This window comes from Lissotriton vulgaris, chromosome 4_1 (genome assembly GCF_964263255.1).
Source record: "Lissotriton vulgaris chromosome 4_1, aLisVul1.2, whole genome shotgun sequence".
NCBI lineage: Eukaryota > Metazoa > Chordata > Amphibia > Caudata > Salamandridae > Lissotriton > Lissotriton vulgaris.
The window spans coordinates 1,034,751,617-1,034,775,212 of NC_141691.1; positions in this window are offsets into that span (position 1 = coordinate 1,034,751,617).

Genomic DNA, 23,596 nt, shown 5'->3' on the forward strand with positions numbered 1-23,596 from the left:
TCAAATTGAGAGATCTGTGTAAATGTTGATCAGATGTTGGTCTTTAAAAGGTGACTTGTCCTGTCAGTGACAGGATTAAACCCCTACATAATTAATTTCTATCTTCATTGCCTCATATTTCAACTAAAATGTTACTGAAATCTGTTAGGATCCAGTTATTTCTAAACATTTAACGCATAACTCAATAAATTCCTGGCTGAAGGCATCTATATTTAAAAAAATAATATGGGTGCATATTACCAACGATTAGCGATATTTATCGCTAACTAGGCTTAGCAACGAATTTTTTATCGCTAAGCATCGCCGGAAATTATCGCTGAGATAACTTGCTCTTAGCAAGTTTTATCTCAAAAGCGACAAAAATCAGGCGAAATGCGTGAATATCACTGAGAATACAGCAATATCGATAAAATGCTCTTAGCCATGTTATCCATCTCCCATTGGATAACATGGCTAAGAACTGGTCTGAGCAGGCGTTGGTTTTTGGTGATAGCGGGAATATTTCCATCCCTATGCCTGCCTTGCTAATAGGCGATAGCGACGTTAGCGACTACTTTCAGTCGCTAACAGGTTGGGTACGCCCACTTTGCATGTCATTAGCGATAAATATCGCTGACATGCAAAGCGGGCCCCAAACCGCTCCCTAGCGCCTAAAGCTGTCGCTAACTGCTGTTAGTGACAGCTTGCTAATAGAGCGATAGAATTATCGCCGCTTAGCGTCCGAAAATGGCCGCTAAACCGGCGATAATTGCCTATCACCCTGCTTGGTAATATGCCCCAGAAGTTTTTCCAATCGAAAAACATCCACCACATGTTACTCTTTCTCCAATTTCAAAGCCATACAGCAAATGTTTTCTTGTTGTCTCTTTGTGCCTACTTCGAAATAGATATGCTTAATCTTTGTATGAGTTGTTCCATGTAAAGCAAAACCATGTGCTCTGGCAGAAGGCACCTCGGCCTTTGCTGTTTCCTGATGGTAGTACTGCTTTGCAGTATTACTTTGCAATGCGTTTTTTATACCTTAATTGTATTTCAGAAATACGTGCAAGAAGGAAGTCGATTCCTTCAAGAGTGCAAATATAGAACAACCTCTCTTGATCAAATACCATTTCGCGTTTTAAGAAAATCGAAAATGATCCTTGATAAACGACCTAATGCAATAATAGCAAGGTGTGCGTGTTGTATAGGTCAAGCGTCAACCATGTTGTTTTTTTTCCACAGTCGTGGGGATGCATTTGGTGAAGCTGTTGCCGAATTTCCAACTGGATCGCATTGTCTGCATTTAAAATAGATACAGAAAATAGGCCTCTCCCTATAGCAGTCGAGGGACATTGTCACAATGTTTTCAGGTGACACCTTTGTTATTTATATCCATAATAGCTGTTTCAAGGTTTTCCATACATATGGCTGCATGCTTACCATCAGGGCCAGCAGTCTTCTCTCTCGCAGTAGTTGGCTGGAAATTAAAACTCCCTAAAATGTCATTAACAACTGCATCACGTTTTTTTTCATCTTCTATAAATCTAGGTAAATCTCACATTTTCTACGATGAAGTACATAAAACATCTGATTCACCTGTGTTGGATTTCGAATTGTATCATTGTTTTTGTGCTGGATAACTGCTTTATAACGTGTGACGTCCCCTACTTTTTCCTGAAGAGAAAATATTTTGTTGATTTTACTTTCGAGTTCGAAAACGCAATGGATTTTGACTCGATTTGCCAAATTAGCTCTCAAACTAATTATTTGTAAGAAAGCCTTGTTGATTTCGTAAAGATTTCTATTCATAAGGGTGCCTTCTGTGCCTCTACTTACTGTACACCTTCTAAAAGCCTCTTCACAACCATTTGTTCTTTCCCATGGCGCTTATTGTGTTACCAGCAGTTTGATCTCAATGCTTTTGCGAAATTTTAAAGAATATATAGTGCATCGGTTAAGTGCAATTAATCATTTTATTTGATTCGCCGTGTTCTCTATATCACCAGGAAATAACTGCGTATCAACATTTAGTTGTAAGGATATTCAAATTGGATGTCATGGCCTATAAAATCCAGCACTTCCCGGGAACAAGGTCACATCCACTATCGATTCATTTGCTACTTGAGAACCAGATGTAAGAACAGCTGAAACCAGTACTAAGATGGGGCTCGAATATTATTTGAAATGATCAGACATGGAATGCCCTTTTGCTACTGTGGGTACTCGTGGGGGTACTTGGTCACTCACCCCTGTACCCTGACTTTGCTGCTGGTTGCCTGGTCTCCTGTCCGCCGCTGCAGTTCTTCAGCCTTCGCGGTCGCCGACGAGAGGGGGACTACGTCACCCAGGCTCCCTTGTGGCAGTAGCCCCCACCGCCATTTCCGTGTCCGGAGGCGCTATAAAACTGCGGGCAGCCCCGTGTCGCGGGACCGCGCGCAGGCTAAGCCCGGGCAAAGGGCGGGCCGTCTTAGGCCATCAAAGACAGGAAAAGGCTGGGCTGGGCAACCCCCCGAACATTCGGAGAACTGTAAGACATATCATCATCTTTGACTACCTTGACTGTTAATTAACGCTGTGGCTTTGAGTATTGTTGAATTTTGTTGAGGTCTAGCTCTAATGCCAAAAGGGAAGAAAACAGGGGCAGGAGGGTCGGTGAGTGGTACGCTGGATCAGTTCATTACCAGGGCTGTGTCAGTCCTCGAGCATGAAATTTCCATCACTGAACGGCGTCTCTCAGTAGACCCAATGTACATTAGAACCTCATCCCTGGGGCCCCTAATGCATGTCACCTCCCCCAATGTGGTAGAAGGGCCTACCTCTATATGAACCAATGAGGATGATAGTCAAATGAGCTCAGATGAAAGTGCTTTAGTACAGTGGGTGCCTGCAAACGATGATCCATGTCAAATTGTAATAGCTTACCCGCAGACGGGGTTAATAACAATGGAGCACACACAAAGTGGAAAAGACCGGAAGTCACACAGAAGGGGAGAAATCCTAAAATATCGAAAACTACTAAAACAACAAATCCAAAACAAGGGCCATCTATGAGCGCTACCCCATTAATACCAGGTGCAGACCCACTGACTGATAGCCGAAAGATTCCAAATGACAGCCGGGCAAATCATTCTAGCTCTACCTCTCAGCAAGCTGGAGGATCAAGTGCTCATATAGAGCAAGTTGTAAGATCATTGATTCTCACACTTTTTGAGAGGATAAAAGTGGTAAATGAAAGGCTAGAGAGATTTGAACAGACGACCCTAGATAATTTCTTCTCTCTAAAAAATTTGATAAAATCCGAGGCAAAAGAAAGATCGCAAAAAGGTACTGTTCCTTCAAGGGAAACTGTAATGGTACCAGTGGCTGTAACTAGTGAAGCTGCTGTGCCATCCTTAGACACCATAACACAAAATGGTTCTACTACTAACAAACAGGCAAGAATAGCTCCTGGTAAAGGCATACAAGGATCCAGTAGTAACACATGTAGATGCAAGTCGGGGAAGGGAACTAGCCCTAAAAGTGTAGCCAAAGTGAAAGATAATAACAACAGTAACTTGAAATCCTCATTGGCTAATGTTGATCTACCGCCAGAGTCACTACAATACGTTGTTGTACTCACCGGCGTTCCTGAACTGAAGAGTGGAAAAGTTGAATCCCCCCAAGAACTAAAAAACAAAGTGACATTCTGGCTAAGCAAGAATAGGCCGCTTCCAAGAGACATGAATGGAGAAGTCCTGTTTGTCAGAAGAGTCAACTGGGTAGGTAGAAGAGCTAAGGATATAACCGGGCATTCGATTATTGTAAACTTTAGACATAGTCATGTAGCGAGGCTTATTTGCAATGAACGACACTATATGGACTGCAGTGGAATTGGCACACAAGATCTAAGTTATTTTTATAACCTAGCGGCTGCGCTACCATTGGCCCACGGCTCTGTGGGGGGGGGGGCTCAGGAAGGGGTGACGGGCAGACTAAACACTAACTTCTCAGTAGTTACCAAAACCCGTTTTGCAGGGTTATATGGACTAGAGGAGGTGGACTGACTTGGAGAAGACGAAGGATGGAACCTAGTAGCCACAAGGGTTGTTGATTTAAAGGGGGTGGGCCCCAATAGAAATATCAGTGACCCAGAAATGACTAAACAAAGTATAATAGATATGATGCTGAATAACGAACTCTTTGAAACAGGGAGCTTGGGGAATAGCATCAATATACATAGGATAGATAAGGCCAGCAACTTTCAGTGGGAAGGGAAAAATAAGGGTAGCACTCCTGAAGGCCCGAGTTTGATCGAGCTCGAACAACCAGGAAATGTTGTCCCTAAAATAGTGATGACTGAAGGTGTAACAAATACGGAACATAATACACTGGGCACTAGGCCCCCAGCAGAGGTTAAATTAATGTCCTGGAATATTGCGGGTATAATGAAAAACTTGAGTGACCCCACATGGCATGAGTATATTGATAATGGGACATTATTTTGTTCCAAGAAACGTGGGGGGTGGACAACTATTTCAAAATAGGATACAGATCTTTCCATATACCGGCAATTAAATCAAACAAAGGAAAACCCTCTGGTGGCCTGATCATCTGGACAAAGATCACACTGGGAATTGACTATAAGCAAATTGACTGTAACAGCCCTGACATTTTGGCCATAAAGTTTAAAGACACTAACCATAGAGATGTCTGTATTCTATAATAGACCCATGTCTTCAAATAAGGAATAAGAGACCATAGTCTAACTAGATGACATCATCTCTAGATTTGATCATAAGACCATGATGATTATAGGAGGCGACTTCAATCGGAAGTTCGAACCCATAACAGGCCTAGAAAATACCTTCGAGCTGGAAGATAATTCTAACAATATCCTTGGAGTCGAGACCAGCCCAACAGTACCCTGTTCAAAAGCGGCATGTCAACTATTACGTTTGACAGTGGGATATGGCCTGCGTCCTTGTAATGGCCGTCTGCCGTCAGACAGTCCGAGCAAACCTACTTTTAGACGGGGCTGTTGTGCTAGTCATCTGGACTAAATAATGGTATCAATAAGCTTGTGGCCAAGGACGATAGATTTGGTGGTGGAAGATCGCATAGAGAGCGACCACTATCCGCTCATCCTGACCCTTTCAAAGTCACTATTTATGCTGCCTGCAGAGGGGATATCTCACCTCCAAAGCACGAACATTGACCCTTTTGTGTCCAACAATCGTAGAGCACTGAAATGGCCCGTAGTCATGGGAAATGACTGTATTAATAAGAAAATCTATGAGCTCTATGCAAAGCTAATGTCTCCCCTAGTTGATGGTTCTGCCAAGAAAACTCCACTAATAGAGGTGCACGGAAAATTGATGCCGGGGCTTAGCAAAATACTTACTAAAGCAATTAAACAGGCAAATACTGGGCAAAGTAACCCACCAAAGGATGGAATATGGTACGATAAAACATGCTGCCATGCCAAAGTGGAATTGATAGCAGCTATAAAAGGGAAAGATATATTAACCGTAAGAGAAACAAGGAAACAATACAAAAGAACAATAGTGATGGCGAAAAAGGGTTGGGGTGAAAAGGTTTGATCAGAATTGCTGGAAGCATGCAAACTAAAAGACCAGTCAACGTTCTGGGGTCTCCTAGCTAGGGGAAGAAAGAAGGGACACCGTCAAAGGACTTGTTTTTAGGGGCAAATGTCTGGGTCACACATTTTTCCACACTATATTCGTGGGGCAGAAATGATCAAAGGTGTAATGAAGAAGATGTAGTACCAAATTTAAGTGTGACACCCTTATCGTTTAGCATGATAGATACTATAACAGCCATTAATGCAATTAAATCGGGGAAAGCATCAGGTCCAGACAAAATACCTGGGGACCTTTGGAAACACGAGAACATGTTGTGGGCCCCGTATATTAATCTTCTTAGTAATGAAATTGCAAGAGGTTCCCCATTACCTGAGACATGGAGGGGTGCTGAAATTGTGACCATCTTTAAAAAGGGGGAAAGACTCCACCCAGCGCATTACAGACCTATCAGTCTGATTGACGTTCTTCAAAAGGTTTTTGCTCACCAAGTACTAAGCAAGCTAAATGCTTGGAATCAAGAAAACTCTATTTTAACTAAGTACCAGGCTGGTTTTAGAGGGAAAATTAGCACTGTTGATCAAGTTTTTAGATTTGTATGTTTAATATGGAAATATATTAATATTAGGAACTCCCACCTTTACATGGCTTTCGTTGACCTCAGAGCAGCCTTCGATCTTGTCCCCAGGGGCAACCTGTGAATAAGACTAAGGAACCAGGGTGTCCCTGGGGAAATACTCGAACAAATTATTAGGCTGCACGAGGGCAAATATGCAAGGGTGAGGTGGAGTCCAAATGGAGAATTATCGGAGAGTATAGATATAAAGAGAGGCTTCAGGCAAGGCTGTGTGCTGGCGCTGACTCTTTTCTCCTTGTACGTAAATGACATACTGGTCTCTCGCTTTTTGGCTGCGAGCATGACTCTCCGAAGTTGGGTGGTCAAGCAGTTCCGGCATTGTTATTTGCAGACGACACTATTTTAATCTCCCAGACCCCAAGAGGATTACAGAATTTGCTCAATAATTTTCAATCCTATTGTGTGGATAAGAAGCTGGAAATTAATTTGTGTAAAACAAGGTACATGACAATTAGTCCCCACAAGAGTTAAAAAAATTAATTACTGTTAATAATGAAATGATCGAGCACGAGCACAGTTTTAACTATTTGGGTATTACACTTGATGCAAAAATGAACTGGAAGCCACAAATTGATAAATCTAAAGTAATTTTAACACAAAACCTAGCTCCTATAGCTAGAAGGCACAGGAATAGTTATACCAGAGCCGTATCCCCCGCAATTGAGCTCAATCTGCTACACTTTATGGGGCGGAACTATGGGGCCATGCTGCCAAACATGCTTTTTCAGTACATGAAAATATCTTTTTTAGACAATTACTAGCAGTACCACGTCGCACCCCCTTAGCCCCTCTTTTTCTGGATTTGAATATACACCGCTCCGATGATCATGCTATTTTACGCCCATTGCTATATTGGATACGCCTGTGGTCAATGGATGAATTGCTGACTACAGAGAAGCACTAAAAGAAATAGTGGAAATAAGGAACACGACTTGGTTGGCGTGGTTGGCCCATATCGAGAATTGGTTCCTTAAGTTTGGGTTATATCATTACTGGACAAACCCCGGTTCTCTGACCCTATCCTGTAAAAAGGTATTGCGGGAAAGGTTCTGGGAATCTGTCCTAAACTCCATAATACATAACCCAAAAATTGAAGTATTGACCCTTAAGTTCCTTGATGCAAAAATAGAAAGTAAATTTGAATGTTTTATGGACTAAATTTTACCAACCACAGCAAAAGCATTGTATCTAAAATTCCGCTATGGCATTCTCCAAATTAAAGCTCACAGCAAAATGGGCATGTAATAAGGGCTCTATGGGGAATGTTATGTCAGAAAATTGCGAACTGTGTGATATTGGCACAAGGGAGGATGTCCAGCATACCATCATATTAGGAAGAAGTTGCTAAAACCTATTTGTCGCCTTCTAGGTTTCAGACATATTAAGGAAACAGAAAAGGTGTTTAAAGGTGATACAACACAGACTATTGTATTCAGCTTTAGTCAATATCTCCTTGCTGTGGCAATAGCATAAAGAAGACGAGGTCTGAAACTGTAACAATCTGTGTTGTAGGACAAGATATTGGACACTAAAATAATATTGATGTAAAGTGGTTCAATATCGTGCCCGCCACTAAACACAGAACCACTTTACATCAATATTATTTTAGTGTCCAATATCTTGTCCTACAACACAGATTGTTACAGTTTCAGACCTCTGAAACTGTAACAATCTGTGTTGTAGGACAAGATATTGGACACTAAAATAATATTGATGTAAAGTGGTTCTGTGTTTAGTGGCGGGCACGATATTGAACTATTCGTACATCCCAGTTCTGCTATACTCAATGGATGCAATACCCTTTAAATTTTAGATGTTTTTAACCACTTCGATGCTGATGACGAGCTAAGCTCGTCATCAGCCACGGTGGTCGTGTGCGGATGACGAGCTGAGCTCGTCATGTAACGCGGCTTTTAGAAAAAAGCCGCGCAGCGGAAAAATAACCACCGCAGCGATGCGGTTAATATGTTTTTAATATTGCTGGTAACATCAACTAAAAATAGTACCTGGTATTTATTACTATTTATTCTTGTTTTTAACTTTTAATACTGCATTTTCCTTGCACTGTGCGAGCCAGGATGGACTGATTATAATAGTAGGCTTGTAACTGAAAATGTCTGGTACCGTTGGTTGCCTTTAGAGAAGCTCTTATGGTCTGTTTTAACTTGGAAATTGATATTCTTTGGATATTGTATTTAGGCACACGACTCACTGTTGGTTGTTTTTAGAGATTGTATTGTTTTTATGCCTATGACTCTTTTAAGGTTTGTTTTAACCGAAATAAAGATCTTTGAATGAATGAATGAATGTATTTAAACCTGGTGGTAAAATACTGACAAAGGAACGGACAAACCTAGCTTTGCAAGCTCTGTCTTCTTTGTGTAGACAGGATATATTTAATCTGAGTTACCTGGATATAGGTGCTCTCTTACAGGTTTTGACTTATTACACACTGTTGTTAAAGGCACTGCTTTATTTGCAAAATAATGAGTGAGATCTGTTCACAAACCTGTTCGATACTATAAATGTCCACACAGCAAATACAAAGGCTGCATAGTTTGAAATCAAACTGCAGGTCTCTTTAATCCACTATTGCACGGGCGTGGCTAATTCACGCTGCACTGCATGTCCGTCTATTTGGTTTTCTTTTTGGCTTTAATTTTGTGAAATTGAATAATTTATGATGCTTAGTGGGGAAAGTTGTTGGATCGTTGAGATTAATCTCATCAAAAGAGCCAGACTTTTCTTAGAGCGATTGATGGTTGGTTCCTTATCACACATTATTTTGGGTGTTTTTGTATATCCTCGATTTCCGATTCCCCTATTCTTATCTCATGGTGGAGATTAGGCTTAACCTCATACTAAGAAATTCTAGTGAATGGTAATTTGTTATGTATATCTATTCACTTACAGCCCTGATGAAGTCTTTTGGAAAAACTCTCTATTGACGAAACACGCTTGTTGGCTGTTTTGGCTATGGTATCTGCTGTGTTATGTGAAAATTGGATCTGTGTTATAACACGCCTTCGTAAAGAAATCAAAAGATAATGAAAATAAAACTACGGATTCAAATTGGATGCTATTGAACCTTTTTTATGAATATATAATTGAAAACTTTATTATGCAATATAGAGATACTTACACTGTGTTTTTGCTCAGGGAATCCGAAAAAACTCAGACTTAACTACATTTGTAATTTTCTGGATCCATATTGGATACCCGTCACTACTTGTGAGTGAAACATTTTTGCCTAATCATCCTTCATCATAAAGATCCATTGCGTGTCCTATGAACTGAAGGAAGATTAGAGTTCTATGGGCAAACTGCGTAAGCCGAAGTTTGTCTTTGTTCTTTCGAAGGGTGCTTCTGCTGCAACATCCTCATTCTTCTCAACAACAGGTTCTCCTTCCAACACAGGCCAAGTGGCAGGAGATGCCCGTAATCCCTCTTTGCCAACGCAGTCTACTTCAAATAAATCCGCTCCACCTACTGCATCATCTAAACGCCTGAAATACGACCCTCCATCTCCAGACAAAGTACCATCTCCATGGAACTACTTTTAGAGGAGATACGCGCCTTGCACCTATTTGTAGAGGAAACCAATAGCAAAATGCAATTTCTTGAGGAGAAATGGTCACCTATGGATAACAGAGTGGCGTCTGTGCAGCAGCAGGTTTCAGAGATACAAATTAACTCTCAACGCATTTCCTCTTTGGAGAAATCGGTTCTCACTCTTCAACAACATACTGAAGACATCGCGAAGCCTCAAGGCTTTTTGTTTCTCCAAATTGTAGGTCACCCTGTTGTATACACCATTATGTATTTTCCCGATGTTAACCCCCTCTTATAATATTTGTATAAATTGGTTGGTGTATTTCTCTTCAACCCGTATGGTTTCCTCCCTACACCCTTCCATCCTGGTGCGGTCTGAACTCCTACTTTTGGGATGCTCATCTTGTTGAGTGTCGCCATTGCCCCATTGTTCACTTTTATGTCCCCCTCAGGCATGTTATCCTCAGGCATCCTTTTTGGATATGTACTGCCTCTTTTTGTATTTCCTTTTTCTTCTTCTCTCCCTCTCTTCTTCTTTTTCCATCTTACCTATTAGTCATGCTCATTTTTCCTCTAGTTATGCCTATTCCCTATTTTTCTATGTATGCATCCTCTTTTCCATTTTTATCACTGTAGGTTTTGTTTCTATCAAAATTTACTGTTTTTTAATTCAACGTTATTTCCTGGAATGTAAAAGGTTTTATTAACCCTATTACAGGACAGAGAGTCCTTTCCCACCTAGCTTCATATAGCCCTGACATAGTTCTCTTACAAGAGACACATCTTATTGAAGCTGAATCACTTAAATTAAAAAGAAGTTGGGTGGGTACGGTTTTATTCTCACCTTCTACAAATAAAGAAAATGGTGTTGCCATCTTATGTCACAAGAAATTAAAATGTAAAGTTCTGTTACAAGAACATGATACTGATGGCAGATGGGTATTAATTAAGATATTAATTAATTGTGTGCCTTTATCTGTCTTTAATGTCTATGGTCCCACACAACCTAATTCTTCTTTTTGGCCTTCAATTACGAAAACATTTATTCAACTTCGAGATGATCTGTTTATTTTAGGGGGTGATTGTAATCAGATTATAGAACCGTTTCTTGATCGCAAGTCAAATATCCGTTTCATACCTCATAATACTCACAGACAATTCCTTGACACTATTTCTCAATCACATCTCATTGACTCTTTTCATCCTGATACTCTTGATTATTCCTTTTTCTTTCCTCCTCATTCATCTCTTTCCTGCCTGGACTACATCTTTCTCTCTCAATCTTTATCTCAAAATGTACTATCCTCCTCTATTGAGCACATTGTTATCTCGGACCATGCCCCAATTGTAACAGACCTAGATCTACGTTCCCCGCATCCGAAGTCTTCCCTTTGGCACTTTAATAACTCTCTTCTTACGATCCTCTTTTTTCCTCCTCCTTTCGTTCCTTTGCTGACAAATTCTTTTTGCTCAATTGTGATCCCAGTATTTCCCCTTATCTTTTTTGGGACTCTTTCAAACAACTGCAAGAGGGTTCATTATTGATTACATCTCTAAGAAAAAGATGCACTTTCTCCAGAAACGGAAATCTATATTGGGTCATATTAAACTTTTAGAGCATACATTTTACAGTTCCTCAATTGATTTTATCTCACCGGACCTCATACGAGCTAAACTTGAATTTAATAAGTCTACTACTGATAACGCATGGTCAATACTCCTTTGCAGTAGTGCTTATTATTATGGTGGTCGCAAGAGATCAGGGAAGCTTTTGGCTAATTATCTCAAATCTCGTGAAGAACGTACTCTTATAGATTCTATCTTTTCTTCTGATAATACTCTTCTACACAAGGATCAGGAAATACTTGAGCATTTTCAACTTTTTTTACCAAAATGTATACACACCTGAATCCCCTCCCACCTCTTCTCTCATTCAGTCCTATTTTGAGAAACTTCCTAGTCCTTCTACTCCTGATCTTAATTTTTCTATTCTTGAAAAATATCTTTCACTTGACTAACTGTCCAAAGCATTGAACACCCTTACTAAAGGGAAATCACCAGGACCTGATGGCTTTTCAGTTGAATTTTACTTACATTTTTCTGATCTTCTACTTCCCAAACTCTTAACGCTTTTCCAATCATTCTACTTATCTGGTCAGGCAGATGGTACTTTTCAAGAAGCCACCATTTGCCTCATTCCCAAAGAAGGCTGTGACTCCCAAATTTGAAAAAATTATCGTCCGATTTCTTTAGTCAATGTGGACTATAAACTATTTGCTAAATTGCGTGCTTTACTTTTGAATTCTCTTATGCCCCATCTTATTGGTAAAGAGCAATGTGGTTTTGTTAAAGGTAGGCTTACCTCCGATGACTCTCGTCTTTTCCTCAAAGTTTTGAATAAAGCTTTAACCCTTTCTATTCCTCTAGCCGCTATCTCTGTTGATGCAGAGAAAGCTTTTGACAGAGTTGATTGGTCCTTTTTGTTTGCTTCATTACGTTGGCATGGTTTTGGTCCTAACTTCATTTCTCTTATCTCCCTGCTGTATTCTGCTCCCAGAGCTTCGGTCTTGTTTAATGGTCATGTTTCCCCTTACTTTCCTCTTCAACAAGGAGTACGTCAAGGCTGTCCCTTATCCCCACTTCTTTTTGTTCTGGCCCTTGAACCCTTTTTTACTACCTCTATTCGTAACAATGACCCAATGTCTGGTTTCCCTTATGGTGACGATCAGTTGAAGCTTTCTGCGTATGCAGATGATATTCTTCTCTTCATTTCCACTCCAGAAACATCTATTCCTCCTTTATTATCGGTGTTTAATTCTTTTTCTCAAGTTTCCGTGTACAAAATTAATTCAGATAAGACAGAAATTTTTCCTCTCACAAAATTCTGTCTTCCTCATTCCTTTTCCTCCACTGGATTTGCTTGGAATAGTTCGAAAATTAAATATCTAGGTATATGGTTCTCTATTTCCATTGCTTCCTCAATCAAATTAAACATTTCTGCAGTCCTGCCTCGAATTGACAAATTCTTGGAATCTTCTTTTTCTTTCTTGGGTGGGGGCAGTTAGTCTCGATCAAGATGATTATAGCGCCTATTCTAATCTATATCTTCTCCATGCTTTCTGTTCACATCCCGCTATTCACTTTAAACATATTGATTCATGCCTTTCAAGATTTCTTTGGAAAAAAAATCTAGAATTGCTTTATCATCTCTTCGAAAGGCCAAACCTAATGGTGGGGTCAATTTCCCAGATTTTCGTCTCTACCATAAAGCTTTCTCATTAAGTCAGGCCTCACAATGGCTTACTTCGGAAACTTCTCCCTTCACTCCCCTATGGCTCTCCATCGAACAAATGTTATTGTTCCCCTTCACCTTCAACAAAGTTATACGTTTCTCAGCCAAAACTGCCTACGCTTCACTTCCCTTATTCAGACATACCTCCTCCCTCTCGTCACCATTGATTCACCCTCCTACTACTACTTGTGAATCTTTCTTAGATGCCCCTATCTGGTATAACTCGCTTATTCTCCTAAATATTAGGCCCATTTTTTGGAACACTTGGAGGCTAAGAGGTGTCATGTGGGTTAATCAGCTCTTCGATGGAACGTCACCCTGCTCCGTCCCCCAATTCCAACTCTTATTTCATTGCCCTCGATCTTTATTATGCAAATTCAAAACTCTTATGGCAATAATTCTTGGTACCTATTACTCCCTTCCCTCCTCGCCTTCATCCATTGCCCAAAATCCTCTTCTCAGAATTCTCCTTGTCCTTCCTAAAGCTTCTCTCATCTATAAATTATTTTTATCTCCCAATCCAGTTTGTGTCAAATCTAAACTTGAACTCTCTTGGGAAGCAGATTTGGGTTGTGCTTGGTCTGTAGCTCTTTGGGATAAACATTGGTCCAGATCCTTAAAAGTCTCTTGTTCTGCTTCTCTTACCCAATCTTTATTCTTTCTATATCACAGACTTTATCTTTCTCCGATTTCCTTGTCACGTTTTTGTGCTTCTTCTGATTCTAATTGCTGGACTTGCAGCTCTACTCATGCTGATCTTATCCATCTCTTCTTTCTCTGTCCTACAGTTTCTAAATTCTGGGATAAGATTTGGCTATATATGTCCTTGTATATTTACAATTTCCATTCCTTACTCTATACCTATCCTCTTTATAGGGAGTCTCTCTGATTCTCTAGACCTTCCCCCACAATACCACGGCCTACTTGACCTCATGCTTGCTCCTGCATTCCAACACATCTCCTTCAACTGGAAATCTCTTACAAATATTTCCATACAATGTTGGTGGAACACTCTGTCATTTTCATAGACTCAATATTGCCTTTGCCTCCTCCTGTAAACCAGTTCATAACAGAGATCTCTTCTGGTTACCACGTACTACAAACTTGGGCCTGATGGGTCTGAATAAACCTCCACATATCAATTCTGATATTTTTAAACCTCCTTCAAGGTTGTCGACTCTGTCCTTCTCTTTTTACACAACTCTCATGTTATATTTGGTTCTATGATGTACATTACGTATTGCTTTATTTACAATATTTTGTTTGTATGCCATTTTCCGTACTTGGTGATGCTGCAGTGTTAATATTCCCTCTCATTTCCCGTTATTCATTCTTTTTTTTCCCCTCCCCTCTTCTGCACCTACCTCGTCTATAAAATTCTACAAAATGCTTTTATGTTTCTATTTTGATATCAGCCTAGTCATTGTTTAACCCCTTCAATGATGCCGTCGGCCATTGGCCGACGGCAGCACTACCTCGCTGGTGCTGCCGTCGGCCAATGGCCGACGCGGCCCCGCCTGTTTTGCGGAAGTGCAACGGGCAGCCATCGGGTTAATAGCTTATTTGAATCTATTTTCTGTACTTGCTGATTTCTTTATGTACTAATAATGTATTCATAAAGCTTTTTAAACATAAAAAAAATCCACTATTGCACACTCCCATGCCATTTATCTCACTCTTGCAGGTTAATTCTTTCTCTTTTGGTGATGGTATTTCAGTCTTTCTCTCCCTCTTTCTTTCCTAAGTGTGTTTTTTTTTCGCTCTCGGGGAATGTTTGATAGGAAACCAAGTGGCAGTCCTAAAATGTGAGTGCTGGTGGCCCTCAGCACCAACCACAGACTCAAATTAAACACGATTAAAGGGATGTTTGATATAGCAAAACCAGCCAGTGGTTGATTTAGTGGAAACCTCCAATAAAGCCCTAGATGTATTCTTTATAATGTCATACTCAACTTATTTACCATTACAAGACATGGAGAAGCGAAAGAGAACATAACCCCTTCTCCAGGTTAACAAAATATAAAAAAAGATCTGTCCTAACATTTTACAACATCCCTGCAGTAATAAGTGCTTCTAGTACAAGACAAGCTGGAGAGGATGTTGCCTTATGGTTAGAGCAGTCAACCTCGAAGCAGGGGAACCGGGTTCGTGTCTCGGCAACGACGCTCAACATCCTGTGACTCTGGGCAAATCAATTAATCTCCCTGTACCTAACAAAAATTAATGTGTTCATCTGTAACAAAACTGGTGCTCATGTAAAGCGCACTGATACCTGATGTAACCTCGACTCTGAATCAACTCCAAGGCTCAGTAACATCTTGAGGAGTCTGAGTCTTCTGTATTATTTGATGTAATAGCCTGCCTACCACACCACATTTGCCAAGTATATTAAAGGTGAAGAAAACATATGTGAGTGAAGTCCTATCGCCCTCACCGTGGGAAGGTTGGGAAATACTGGTGGACCAGTGCTGAAGTTTCTGGTGGTTCAAAAAATCTATTCCCAGTAAGGCTGGGTCAGTAGAACTACCCTTGAAGATTTCACTTATATCTGGAATTGTCATTAAAACACCAGGAATAAATAATTTAATACCTGAAGAAAATGTGAACCATTCATTTGTTAACAGCTACTAGAGGACCAAGCATGTCTTGCAATCAATTACTGTACCTGTGTCAGGTCCAATGAAGCACTAAGAAGAGAAACAATTGAGGGAAGGCACCAAGAAAAATAATTTACCCTGCACCACACCCCACTGCAGTTCTTCTGACAAGAGTTGCTGACTGAAGATCTTCTTTCTTCACCGAGGGCTCCCATGCAGTGAACCCTGACTCTTGAAAGTTTACTGGGATGCAATCTTCAGCCATTCTTTGTAGAGTTTTTTTGCTTTGTCTTGAAAACCAATTTAAAAGTGCATCTTTCCTTTATTTCCACTTCAGTGAGTGAAGAAGAATTAGTTATTTTTGGAGAATTATTATCTTCATCCATTGAATTCTACTGAATGATCATATATTCATCCATTTGCTCTTACGAGACTGACTGCCTAGATTTTATAGTTTTGAGGCGGACCCTCATTTTTATTATTTCCTTAATTGTATTGTTTTGGCCTCTAATGTTTTTATCTGTTAAATTATCTTTTATGCAACATGGTGCACCTCTATCCACATGCACAAATCAATCAATTTGCTACTTGAGAACCAGATGTAGGAACAGCTGAAACCAGTACTAAGATGGGTCTCGAATATTATTTGAAATGATCAGACACGGAATGTATTTAAACCTGATGGTAAAAGGCTAACAAAAAAGGAACTGTTTAGCTTTGCAAGCTCTGTCTTTTTTGTGTGGACGGGATATATAAAATCTGAGTTTCTTGGATGCGACATGATGATACAGCACACAACCTTCACATATATCTAAATAGTGTACCATGTGCTCAGCTAAGCTCTTAACATTGACAAAAAATCACTTATGGAAAATAGTAGTTTGTCTTTGTGATACCCCTCATCAGATTGGTAGGAAGCTCAATCACAATTCATATGACGATTATCGTCTTTTTCCCTGGTTAGCCTCTTAAGAAGATCACTAAAGGCAAACAATTGCTCTCGCACATAGGCTAAACTTACAGCTAAGAAAGCACAAGCACTTGGAATGTTAATTAGAAATTTACAAAATACCTTGTGATGAGAGGGCTACTATGGAAAATTATGTTCTTAGTAACGTGGGAGAACCCAACCATCCCCCAAATGTCACTGAAATTGAAGTAAGACATGCACTTCAAGATTTAGAAGAGGAAAGAAATAGTGCCCAAGAGGCCTCTCCTAACATTCAACAAGATATACCTTCTACAGTACCTTAACAGATACCAGCTGTACCTACTTTAAAACATTTATTAGTACAAACTAAGGAAGGCCCCAAAAATACTTCTGCTTCTCCTAGAAAATCCCAGGACATCCAAATTCCTAAATACTTAATAACCACAAATAATAATGAACCCTTACTCCTACGTGCCGTCCTTACTCATGATAAACAAATTATTATATGTGCTACAGAAGATAATTTATTAAAACTAACATAAACATGGTTGATGGGCAGACAATTTAAAATGTACCCAGACTTTTCACTCAGATATATAATATGAATGGTGAATATCAAAACATTGATAGACCTCTCATAAATGCTTTGCTATGTAATAAACAAAGTAGCATTTATTACGAACTAATAAACAACATTAAAATGAAAAGGAACAGCTACTTCCCACATAACATATTTAAAACCTAAACTATGCCCACAAACAGTAATTCAATGCTGCTATTACAATTTTTATTAAAGCATTTGGAGACATCTCCAAAAATATTTTTTAAGTGTAGAATATGCAGCAAAGGATTAATACCTTTAGCATATGTCCCTGTAACAGAGGTAGTGAACCACTTCAACACACTTGTAGAAAGTACATTTTACCTACAAATCAAACACAAACTATATGTCCTAATGGACTACTTTGAAGATACTTGTGCTAGCAGACAGCACTGCTCTTAACAAAGACTCCTACCCAAATTCCAAATACCATGGTGGAATGTTTACAACAGCACCATGGCCAAGAGGCCATAGCCACCAACGAAGTATAAGAATTGTACAATATCTTCCTAGTGACATTACAGAGAACCCAACTTACAGTCTACAAATTCATAGAAGTCCTGCAAAAAGAACAAACCAGTAGCATGTATGACATGCTATAAAGTTAGAATCTTTATTAACAACAAAGGAGTACACTACTTAGAATCAATAGCAAAATCCCTATTATGAAACACCTAGCTACATACACACTAACCAGCAAACCTTAACTTACACCACCATAACATACCAATGTTTAACTAAAAGTTACATCTTCTTTCTTGCACATCAGTAAAAAACACATTTAAATATCATAGAAAAGAAAACTGATAAACTAAAATAATATGTTAATAAATTAATTAAAAAATCAGCACATCATCCACCAAAACCCACAGCATTAGTAATAAACGCAAAATTGAACGAAGTAAATCCAGCACATATAAATGTAAAATACCACATTGTGAATACAGCAAATATGCATAGATAATTAAATATAACATTTCCCCCTAAAAAATAGATACATTAGACTAACAGTTCTGAAGTTGTAGATCTTTGTCCACCCCATGTTATCAAAATACAATCCATCAAAAAATAAAAATAAACTCCCAAAAAACTCCAAAAAAGTAATCCAAAGTCATAAGAATCATTAAAAAAAAGTTAAATAAAATTAGGAAGATCCTCTCTGGGAAACCCAAAAACTCAAAGAAAATGTAAAATAATAATATTGGTTTATTAGAAACCAAATCAATTTCGTGAAAAAAAATGCAGCAATCACAGGTCCATGGGATGGCTTCCAATCCATAAACTTGTAAAAAAAAATACAGTACCCACTCTCATGAAACACTTTTTTCGAATACACCAAAACTATAATAAACACAGGATATAGCATGACAATATCTAAAATAAACGAAGACTAATACCAAACTCAAAGTAGGATTACCACAGCACAATAAACAAGATAACAAAAGCTACTACTAAATAACCCTAAAAAAAATTAACTATATAACTAACATTAACTAGATGACCCCACATTCCCTCTGACCCTAAAACCCTATGGAAAATCTTAAAACAATAACTTACTCTATCCAAAGTTCAGCAGCAGGTAAGGTAACTCTCATTTGCTCTCAGCAGGTACGATGAAAAATGACAGCACTAGACTACAAGAGTACACTTGGTGGGAAACAAAATGGCAGCTGAATGAAAAAAAAAAAAATACTTTGGTCCTGATTTTGATGATGGTGGTCTGCTGTTGCTTTTAGGCAGTCCTTCCACCTGCTTCCTTGGTGGTCCGACTGCCCAATTAGGAAGTGAGTGGGAACACCGCTGACATTTCTGCTACTGTGGCAGCAGAGATTGCCCATGGAGGCATCCCGCCAAGCTTCACACTGGCCCAATCATGACCTATCTTTCCGCCAACCTTTTCCTTGTGGAGACACCACCATGCTTTAGTCGATGGAAAGGCAATTAATGAGCCAAATACTCTGGCTCAACGGTGAATGTGCCCTTGTGAAATGTGACTAGTGCTCATGTTTTGCCCTCCAATGCGTTCAGGTTGGGTGCGTGTGCTGTTTTTTTTGCACAACGTAATGCAAGGAAGCAGTGTGCCCTACTGACTTGAGGCACTGTCTCATGGCCAGCAGCTGCTTTCAGCTCATTACCAGATCCAAAGCGTGCAGTAACCATGACTTCACCTGCCATACAACGCCAGTGCTGAGGGAAACTCATGATACGGCATTCGGGAGGCTGCCAGCTTGGCAGCATTTTCTGGACCTCCGCCGTGGCTGGCTGGCGGAAAATGCCTGTGTCGGAATAAGTCGCTGTCTCTGTACAGAAAACACTAGAACTTTACTAAAAATTGATTTACAAATGTTGAAAGAATATTAAACAATGTTATGAAGTATTACACAAATATCAATACATTTATTAGGAAAATATGAATAATTCTGTCAAATATAATGTAAATAGTACCATAAAAACAATAACTAATATAATATAGTATTATTTACAATATTCTTAAAAAGTATTTTAAACCTGTTATAACAAATGTGTCCATAACAAATGTATATGGTTAAAATAGTGAACCATGGGCCAGATTTAGGTCGCCCAATACCGGTCGGTAACGGCCAAAATTACTGAATTTCGGCCGTTACTGACCAGTATTTGGCTTTTGAGATGTAGGTGGCATGATTCCTGGATTCTGTATTTTACTGAATCGGTAATTTAAGGAATCAGTAATTTACCAAATTCTTAACATACCGATTCTATAAATTACTGAATCCGTAATGTAAGGAGCACTCAAGTTAGTGCATTCCTGAGTTAAGGATTCGTTATTTATCACCAACTACAAGTTGGTGGTAAATATCGAAAACCTTTGAAAAAGCAATTATTTTGCTTTTACAACAGTTCAAGTTCAAGTTCAGGAATTTGTATAGCGCACTACTCACCCAGAGGGTCTCAAGGCGCTTGAGGGAGGGTGAGTGCATTACTTATCGAATAGCAATGTTTTTAGCTGCTTTCTGAAGGAGAGGTGGTTCTGTGTAAGGCGGAGGTGAGTGGGGAGAGAATTCCAGGTTTTGGCCGCTAAGTGAGAGAAGGATCTTCCTCCCATGGTGGATCTGTGGATGCGCGGAATTGCGCGAGGGCTTGATTGGAAGATCGTAATTGGCGGTTGGGTGTGTAGAAGGACAGACGTTTGTTGAGGCTTTATGGTCCTAGGTTGTAGAGGGCCTTGTGTGCGTGGGTGAGGAGACGGAATGTTATTCTCTTGTTGACGGGCAGCCAGTGGAGTTCCTTCAGGTGACCGGAAATGTGGGCTTGACGGGGGATGTCCAGAATGAGTCTGGCTGAAGCGTTTTGGATGCGTTGGAGTTTTTTCTGTAGTTTGGCTGTGGTTCCGGAGTAAAGGGTATTTCCATAATCCAGTCGGCTGGTGACCAGTGCGTGGGTGACTGTCTTTCTTGTTTCTGTGGGGATCCAACTGAAGATTTTTTTGAGCATGCGTAGGATGTTGAAGCATGACGATGAGACGGCATTGACTTTTCTGGTCATCGAGAGGGAGGAGTCTAGGACGAAGCCTAGGTTGCGTGCGTGATCTGTAGGTGTGGGTGCTGTACCCAGGGCCGGTGGCCACCATGAGTCGTCCCAGGCAGAGGGGGATGATCCTAAGATGAGGACTTCCGTTTTGTCTGAGTTTAGTTTTGAACGGCTGTTCTTCATCCATTCGGCTACTTCTTTCATTCCTTCGTGAAGATTGGTTTTGGCGGTGTTTGGGTCATTGGTGAGGGAGAGGATCAGCTGGGTGTCGTCTGTGTAGGAGATGATGTTGAGGTTGTGATGTCGCGCGATGGATGCGAGGGGACTCATGTAAACGTTGAAGAGGGTGGGACTGAGTGAAGATCCTTGGGGTACACCGCAGATGACTTCGGTGGCCTCTGATTTGAATGGGGGGAGGCGGACTCTCTGGGTTCTTCCGGCGAGGAACGAGATGATCCAGTCTAAAGCTTTTCCTTGTATTCCGACGTTGCTGAGGCGTTGTATGAGGGTGCTGTGACAGACTGTGTCGAAGGCGGCGGAGAGGTCAAGTAGGATGAGGGCAACTGTTTCTCCGTTGTCCAGTAGCGTTCAGATGTCCTCTGTGGCGGCGATGAGGGCGGTTTCGGTGCTGTGTTTGGCTCGGAAGCCGGACTGTGAGGGGTCGAGGGAATTGTTGGATTCGAGGAAGGCGGCGAGCTGATTATTGACGGCTTTCTCAATGACTTTGGCAGGGAATGGGAGGAGTGAGATGGGACGGTAGTTCTTAAGTTCAGAGGGGTCTGCTGTGGGTTTCTTCAGAAGGGCGCTGAGTTTGGCATGTTTCCAGCTTTCCGGGAAGGTAGCAGAGTTGAAGGAACAGTTGATGACATCACGGAGATGGGGTGCGATGATGGAGTCTGCTTTGTTGAAGATGTGGTGGGGACATGGGTCGGTTGGAGAACCTGAGTGGATGGAGTTCATCAGGCGGGTGGTGACTTCAGTAGTGATTGGGTTCCAGGCGTAAAGGTTGTGAGAGTGCTGTTTTGGTTTGGAGGTGGGCGGGGTGGGCTGTTGTTCGGATTGGTTTCATGCCCTTAGGGCATGTATGTGTGCCACATGTGCACCCATGCAGTATTCAGGGGTGCAACAGGGTGTCAATGTGAAAACCTGCCACCCTTGAAAATGTTCCCCCTATTACCGATTCAGTATTTACCGAATCAGTAATACTAAAAGGCTTCCCATTCATTCCTATGGGCCTCCAGGCCCATAGGAATTAATGGGAATTACCGAAACGGTAAATACCGATTCTTAATTACCAAATCCTACTGATTCAGTAAAATTTACAGAATAATTATCTACATCCCATTTACTTATTCTTAAATACCGAATCGGTAAAATTCGGTATTTAAGAATAGGTAAAGTGAGATTACCTACTTATGGCCCCATATGTTTAAAATGTTTTCAAAATACTGATATGTTATACAATGTTAAAAAATATATAATTTATTTACTATTTCACAAAAGGTATAGAAAATATTGTAAAACATAACAATAAAGACTTTTTAATTTATGTTACACAAAAGTGTTTAATAAATGTAAACTTTGACAAAATATAAAAAAATAAAATAAAGAACAATATAAAACTAGTTAAGCATGTCACGTACTGGCCTTTAAAAAAAGTCAATACTAATGATGTCTGTAAAAAATGCAATACTTAAAGTATCATGTCAATACTCACACTGTATTGCAATTTAACATATCAGACTAAACATGTTATACACTAAAGTGGTTACTTATAATACTCAGTCTTCTAATGAACCATTATGGGAGATGTATCATAGAAAAGGGGTCAAAATTACTGTTCCCACTCCAACCTAAACCTTTTCGGGGAAGTTTTTTGACACTAATGGAATCACATCTACTGTTCCCATTCTAGTCTAAACAATTTTGGGGAAGCTTCTAGGCACTAAAGGGGGTCACATTTACAATATTATGAGAATTGTAAGTGAGCAACCCAGTAAACCTTTGGGGGCTTGGGTAAAACGTAGTATGTATGGGTAAAGTTGCCTCCAAAGGAGTTTGTTAATGGACCTGAATTGGTAATTTGTAGCTATTGAGTCGGTAACTTAATTAACCTAAATGAAATTAATTCGTTGGCAATTGAGTGTGCAAGTGTGAAATCAGGACTAACTAGACAAGACAATACAAGACAAATGAAGTGATACAATTTCAAACAAAGACTATTAAGCATGTGTATAAGCAAAAATAGATTTTATCAAAATTTTTAGTCATCAAGGGAAATTACAATACAGAAAAAATATATGTACAACAGGAATACAGGAAGAAAATCAGAGATAAATCAAAATCACTGTAATGCCTGTAGAACACCTATCCAAACAGATGTAGATAATTTTTCTTTGGATAAGGTTGGGAGTCGACGTTTCGGTCTTTATGGGTGACTCGTTAAGACCATCATCAGGACAAGGGTAAGTTAATATTGTAGCTCCCTTAAAGCGACAAGACTCTTTTCTTATGTTGAGAGGTTAAAGTACAATCAGTCCAAAGAGATATTTATCTCAGTTGCCTCTAGGGCACATACAGAAAGCGAATTATGTTGAATTTAGAATATTCCACCTCACAAGGTAAGGGATGATTTGACGTCTTTGCAAGTTGACGATCTGTTCGAATATAAAAAGAGTCAAAACGGCGTCTAGCTGGTTTGACTCCGGGCTTGATTCCGTGGGAATCTGTTTGTATCCCAACGATTGACTGAACGCGGGAAATATCGGCGTGTACCAAGGTAGCCTCTTGAGTTAGTTAGGGGAATGCTCGGCAAAGAACAATCTGTTTGAATCTCGAAGGTTCCCGGAAGTGTAGGGTCTCAGCCGTCACTGCGCAAGTGACGGCTGAGACCCTACACTTCCGGGAACCTTCGAGAT